The sequence below is a fragment of the Rhipicephalus sanguineus genome, chromosome 4 (assembly GCF_013339695.2).
Source record: "Rhipicephalus sanguineus isolate Rsan-2018 chromosome 4, BIME_Rsan_1.4, whole genome shotgun sequence".
Lineage (NCBI taxonomy): Eukaryota > Metazoa > Arthropoda > Arachnida > Ixodida > Ixodidae > Rhipicephalus > Rhipicephalus sanguineus.
The window spans coordinates 149,202,283-149,210,095 of NC_051179.1; positions in this window are offsets into that span (position 1 = coordinate 149,202,283).

Here is a 7,813-nt window from a genome sequence, read left to right on the forward strand (position 1 = left end):
GTCGCCAAACCCTTTCCGCCAGACACGTCTGGTACATAACCGCCTACCACGGGCCGCGGTGTACGGGTATTCGCCACAGGTGATTGACAGTCTATATCTCCACAGGGACGGCGAGAACAGCCGTTGGTAATTTAAATGCGAGGTAGTTAAGAAAAACCGACATTGACGGCGTTGTCCCGACGAATGCAAAGAATAAAAATTTGGAACCCAGCAGGAATCGAACCCAAGCATTCTGGCTGGGATTCAGGTAGTCTACAACAGAGCCAAGCCAGGTCTAGCAACGGCTTTGGAAAATCACGCTGTTCTAGCAACTCTAGCCAGGTCTAGCAACTGCTTTGGTCTAGCGCACTACTTTGGAAACGCCAATTCTGGTTGTGGTGCTGGCTATCTAATTTTAGAAGAAAGCAATAAACAATGCATATGCACTCATAGAATACAGACGTCATATCAGATTAACCGCTTTGGTTCTAGTATTGGGCCACCCGTATAGCAGTCAAATAAACATTAGATTTCTATTGCTATGATTCAGCAAGCTATATTGAAGCATTGGTTGACCCCTGAGGAATGCATTACCGAAAGTTACGTATGATATTCACATGATTGCACAATAAAGTGCACTTAGTTGTGATAATACTGTCGTATGTACTCTAACGTGAGGGCTGAGGTTACGTGGCACCATAAGTTACCCCTTAAACGCCAGTGTTGTGACGTGCCTCGTAAGCCCACGATGTGCACACAGCTACTACACTTACAAAACACTACAAAAACGCTTGGCTCAAAGCCATAAAATACAGCATAGAAGTACTGGCTGACTACATCACATGAAGCCGATTCCCACAACGCCGTGGAATCTGCCAAAACTTTTCAATTACTTATTTCAACTTCCGTTTTTCCGATCACCCGGATCGCTATTCTAAATTTACTGCTGCAGTATTCATCGTATAGGCCCGTCGAGCGTCACTCACAGTACCGCAGTCAGGTAGCGACAATGCCAGCCCGAAGCGGACAGGTGAGTGATGAAGTCGTGCGAAGGTGCACGAGCAGACGACGACCCGCTCTTCGCGATACTCACAGGCCCACGCTGACGACGGCGAACTCGGACGTGGCACCACGGCCACGATCTCGGCTCCAGAACGAAGTCAGCTCGGGTTGCGCCGGAACCGCTTGGACGTGGCACCGAGGCCACGATCTCGGCTCCAGAACGGGGCCAGTCGGGTTGTGCCGGAACGGCCTGGACGTGGCACCGAGGCCACGATCTCGGCTCCTGGCCCGCACGCTCGTTCACCACAGGAACAGCTGCTAGGCCCGGCCCGTAACGATTGCTCGTTCCCGGGACGCTCGTTCCTGGCCGCGTTCTTCCAGCCCGGCGACGTTCTCCTTCGGTTGTGGGTTACAGTCTCTTACTACCACACTGGCCCTTGGGCAAGTGGTTCAACTTTGGCCGAGTGGCTGAATCGAGTGACGTGCCGACAAGCAGAAAGACAGACAGACCAAAATTTCTCCTTTTAAGTATCCCAAGAAAGACTATCGTCTTTAAAAACCTGCTTGCTCCCTCGGTCATAGGAATCGCTATAACACGAAAGTAAAACCTCTCGTTAGAGAGGTAGTCGAATGTTTACCGTACATTGATATAAGAGAGCTTGCACAGTGTATATTGGTGTCTGGCAGCTATAACACCGTTTAGCGAGGATGCACCCATATCGACGCTTTGTGGCACATCTCCAACCCGAGTTCCGACGACTAACGTTCACGATCAATGATTAAACAACCTTTTAGGGGCGAAGCTCCTTATGCCGTGGGTCTGTCCATCCTCCGTTCCTTTCTAGCGTTGCAGTAGCCACCTCTAGCTCGTGAGAAGCGCGCGTTCTGGTATGCAGTAGAAGACGGCGACGTTGACGAGTGAGACTCTCTTGCGTGTTCACCTGTGTGGCATTCTTTCTTCTTTACTGCGCGCGTTCTGGTATGCAGTAGAAGAAGGAGACGACATTGACGAGTGACACTCTCGTGCGTGTTCGTCTGTGTGGCGTTCTTTCTTCTTTACTACGTCTCGTGTTTTCAACGACACCCGAAGACAACATTTCAGAAGTAACGCGCCATGAGGCTCCCTCTTGGCACGCTTTCTCTTTAGCTCGGAGTCGCCAGATGGAAGACAAGGCTGCGGAACGGAGGGCACGGAAGGCGGCAGCAGCGCGCACTCGAAGACAGAATCCTGAGGTGAGAGCCCGCGAGGCCGAAGCTGCACGTCGACGCCGCGAAGCAGATTCCGTCGTTCGAGGCCGCGAAGCCGAAGCTGCTCGACGAGCTGCACGGCTGCGGCGAGAAGACCCCGCCTTTCGAACCCGCGAGGCCGAAGCTGCTCGACAAGCTGCAGGGCTGCGGCGAGAAGACCCCGCCGTTCGAGCCCGCGAGGCCGAAGCTGCTCGACAAGCTGCACGGCTGCGGCGCGAAGACCCCGCCGTTCGAGCCCGCGAGGCCGAAGCTGCTCGACAAGCTGCACGGCTGCGGCGCGAAGACCCCGCCGTTCGATCCCGCGAGGCCGAAGCTGCGAGACAAGCTGCACGGCTGCGGCGCGAAGACCCCGCCGTTTGAGCCCGCGAGGCCGAAGCTGCACGGCTGCGGCACGAATCGGATCTTCAAAATGTGAAGGACCGTGAAGCGGCGAGAAAGCGCGCGTACCGGCAGGCAGAGCCCGAGGCTGTGCGAGTACGTGAAGTGGCTGCAAAACGCATCAGGCGGGCTCTGCCCGAAGGCGCCGACGCGCGCTTCCAGCGGGACTTCCTTGATAACAGTTTCGGCCATAGTTGCGGTGTGTGCAACAGATTGTGGTTCTCAAACAATCTAGTCACAATATCTTCCATCAAGAAGGACCACGCTCGCGCCAATGCCATCGCCGTGCTGCAGCGCGAGTTCGCTTCGCGCCACTCATCATCATTCACCACGTGGATATGCTGTGATTTTTTGGTAGCTGCACCAGTTAACGGCGAGAGCGTATTCAGAGAAAGCGGTGTGCCAGCCAGAAGAGCGTCGGTGGTTGGACGCACAATATGGGCTATTGTCGCCATACCATCGCATGTCAAAGAGGTATTGAACACCACTTCGGTACTAGAGGGAAACGCAACACGCGTCGTGTGTTCCGTCCAGCCCGCGCGCAATTTTGCTCTGAATACTTACCAACTAGCTCAGCTCTCTGTTATTATAAGGGAGAGTTCGTGTATCTTCTTCTAGAGCACAGAAGTTCTCTTCGGTGGCTTATACACATTTGTTACCTGCACCTTTTGCTGTTTAAAAATTTATTCTAAAATTACATAAACTAACGTAACCCTGCCCCACGACAGCTCTGTGTAGTGCCGCATAGGGTATACGATATGTGCAGATATTGCTTTTCATTCGTAAATTTAGCGGTTTTTTCATTAGTAAGGAAGCTTTTTCATGGGTAAATTTCAACTCACGAGACGCACTGCAGTCCCTGAAGTCACCTCGCGCGCCAGATGTTGTCCTGGGCATCAGGCGCTTAGGCAAATCTCACAGGGTCCCTTATGCATTCGCCTAAGACGACTCAAAGGCGAACGCCATCTTCTTGTTCTTCTTCAGCTGACCTATTTTTCCTACACCGCAACCCTCCGAATGTTTTCTGCACCTCGCTTGGTTTTGCATTGCATCCGTGATCGGCCCAATGGTCACGGAGGCAATGCAAAGCGACGCTGTCATCTGATGTAATCGTGTGACGTCACGTTGTGTGGCACCATAATGACGTCATAGTGACTGCCATGACCTCACCAGTTCCGGCGATGTGTGACGTCGTGATGACGTCATTTGGTGACGTCTACGCGGAATGGTAATTTAGGTCACTCGTGTTGACGCAGCCGACGCGGGATGCCAATGTCGCCGACAGTCAGTTTTTGTGTTCGATGAGGCATTTAAAGCTTTCGGATTTATAAGGCGCTAGAAGGCGTACATCAAATATAGTTTATATATTTGGAGTTTATATGTTTCCCTAAGTGTTTAAACACACCAACCGCATTGCTCAAGTGCGCTTTGTAGATATACCTGACATACAAACTATATTGCTGAATGAACGAAAAAGCGAATACAAACACTGTGGGAATCGATGTCATGCGAAGCATCCGGCAAAGAGCTGCTACATTACCTTGTTTGTTTTTCAGGCAAGTGAACTCCTTCATGCCATGGAATCTAGTAAATATATATCGCATGTTTTGGTATATAATCGAAGTTTTGTTATATATCCACTTAACAAAACGGCCGGATGCGCGCCACGACAGTGTCATGTAAACCATACCGTACATGACATACCTGTCATGATTCGCATGTCACCACGTCTCATCTACGTTCTTCATACAGTGGCGTCCCGCAATACCAATCTTGGTGTATATCAAGCCAGAAAAACGGCCGTGAGCGCACCAACAATGTGGCATGTAAGTCATGCCATAATTTACATGCATATCATGATGTTCATGTAACCACCTCTCATTTACGTTCGTCATAAAGTCACATCGCGCGAAACGAATTTTGGTGTGCATCAATCTGGTGAAACGGCCGCGCGCGCACCATGAGCGTGGCATGTAAATCATGTCATGGTTTTCATGTTGCCACCTGTCATTTTAAGGTTACACCTATCATTTTCCTTTCCATCGCTCGCTGCGTCGTCCTCAACTTAAACTGAGGACGACGCAGCGAGCGATGGAAAGGAAAAGGATAGGTGTAACCTTAAGAGACAGGAAGAGAGCAGAGTGGGTCAGGGAACAAACGGGGGTTAAGGATATCATAGTTGAAATCAATAAGAAGAATTGGATATGGGCCGGGAACGTAGCACGTCTGCAGGATAACCGGTGGTCATTAAGGGTAACTGACTGGATTTCAAGAGATGGCAAACGCGTGAGGGGGAGAAGAAAATTAGGTGGGTAGATGAGATTAAGAAGTTTGTAGGTATAACGTGGCAGCAGAAAGCACAGGACCGGGTTGATTGGCGGAACATGGGTGAGGCCTTTGCCCTGCAGTGGGCGCAGACAGGCTGATGATGATGATGACCTGTCATTTACGTTCGTCAAACAGCCGCGTCGAGCAATACCAATTCGGGTGTATATAGAGCCAGCTAAACGGCCGCGATGGTGCCATAAGCGTGGCATGTAAATTATGTCGTACATGACATGCGTGTTATGGTTTTCATGTTGCCACCTGTCATTTATGCTTGCTATAGAGTCGCGTCGCGAGATACTAATTTTGGTGTATATCAAGCGGGCGAAACGACCGCGAGTGCACCAGGAGCGTAGCATGTAAATCATGTCGTCCATGACTTCAACATCATGAAATTCAAGTTACCACCTATCCTTTATATTTGCCATACACTCACGTCGCGCAATACCAATTTTGGTGCATACCACGCGAGCGAAAGGGCATCGATCGGAAAATGAGCGTGGCATGTAAATCATGTCGTACATTACTTGCATGTCATGATTTTCCCGTTACCACCCCTGATTTACGTTCATCGCACAGTCTCGTCGCGCAATACCAATTTTGGTGTATATAAAGCGAGTGAAATGGCCGCCAGGGCTGCGTACGCGTGGCACGTAAATCATGTCGTACATGACATACATGTCATGATTTTCATGTTACCATGTGTCAGTTATGTTCGTCATACAGAAATGTCTCATCATACCAGTTTTGGTGTGTATCCATTCATTAAACGGCCACGACCGCTTCGAGACCACGCAATGTAAATGATGCTGTACATGACATGCGTGCCAGAACTTGCACTTTAGGACCTGTCACTTGTGTTCGTCATACACTCTTGTCACGCCATACCAGTTTTGGTATATATCAAATGAACGAAACGGCCGCAAGAGCCCGAAGACCGCGGCATGTAAATCATGCTGCTCATGACACGCGTGTCATGATTTTCATGTTATGACCCATCATTTATGTTCGTAATACTGTCATGTGATGTCATACGAATGTTGGTGACAAACCATTAACGAAACGGACAAGAGAGCACAAAGTCGTAGGCGGATAGATAGGTAGCCCTATTGGAAAACCCAGTGTCGCTGTCCCAGTGTCATACCTGATTATTGGACCAGTGTGGCGCTGGGTACTGGGACGCTGGAAGCTGGACGCTGGTGTGCAGCGCGGCACGCTGGACGCTGGCGCGCTGCACACTGGGACACCCGATACGGGCCGAAATCGGGCTTTTGAATTGTTTTTAAAATCTGTGATCATGCCCAGATCGTAATTAGGGCTGAAACACGAGCGCTGCGACAAAAAAAAGCACCTCAAAAAAAAAAAAAAAGAAACGAGCGAGCGGGAGTCGAACCCACCACCTCGACACACCGTGCATCATGAGTCGGACACGTTACCGCTACGCCACAGCTGAAAGACGTTCGTCAAGCTTTTATTTCCCTATGTTTTAACTACTTCCGGTAGCCAGTATTTTCATTTCCTCGTTTGCGAACGCAGATTTCAGTCTCTTCGTGCTCGCGAGAACCTAACAGAAGATAGTTAATTTGTTTGTTATGTGCTGCCTAGCATGAGAACGTCTATCTGGCACGTTTTGCCTCAAAAAATGCTAGCGTAACCGCCGATGTGTTGCGGCGATCGCACTGAATCGCTAAGCAGTTAGTCATACCTATGTAGAAAACAATGTTTATCTGAACTGCACACTGAACACTTTAGTTTTAATCACCCGTTTGAACATATTTTCCGTCCTCTTTGTTTACTTTCCGCGTAAGATACAGCCGCAGTAGTTCACCCTAGCCGAACCAACCGTTAGGCTTAGAGTTGTGCTCCGTGCGCCGCGATCGCTGTGAAGAACGTGCATAGTCAATTACGATGAATCTAATAACCGTACAAATGTAGTTTCGATCGTACCAGACTGAAGCGAGGCCATATTTGCACCTTCGATTACACAAATCAGAAGCTAAAAACGCCGAGATTGAGTGTTACATTGGTTCACTGTTGCCGGTGACGTGCGGTGATGGTGCGGCTTTCGGCGGTTCGAGCCTACGTGGAAAGATTGACTGGTAAGGTAGGTTGATGTTATTCTCAGACTAATACTAATGTCATATATTGTGTTGCGAATGATAAGTTCTTTCCATGCAGTTATATGAACTACATTCACGACACACGCTCATCACACTTCAGCGAAAGCGCGCTCGCTCGACAGGTTGCTTTAGCGTATACGTACGTCCGTCGCTTAACTAGAGATAAAGCTAGATATGCGTAGGACAGAGAATAGAATAATATTTCGAAAATATTCGATAATTTTTTCTTTCGACTTCTCGCGACTCAATACCAAATTTTGTACGAATTCCACCCAGCGCGCCCAGTTTTTTTCTAATGTGCTGCCAGTGTTCCCAGTGCGCGGGCAGACACTGTACAGCGTGCCCAGTGCCTCCCAGTACGCTCTAAGACACTGGGCCACACTGTACAGTATTCCCAGCGTCTTTCAGCGCACTGCGCCACACTGGCCACGCTGTACAGTGTGTACCAGTGTCTCCCAGCGCGCTGTAGTACACTGGGACACACTGTAGAGCGTTTCCAGTGCCACCCAGTGCGCTGAAAGGCACTGGGAGACACTGGAAACGCTGTTTTTTCCGATAGATAGATAGATAGATAGATAGATAGATAGATAGATAGATAGATAGATAGATAGATAGATAGATAGATAGATAGATAGATAGATAGATAGATAGATAGATAGATAGATAGATACGCTCACAGTCGCAGAAGTTCGCTAAGAAATGAATTAAAACTAGCGTGTCACTGTAAACGTTGCCCTCGCTACACCTTCACTCGCGGATAT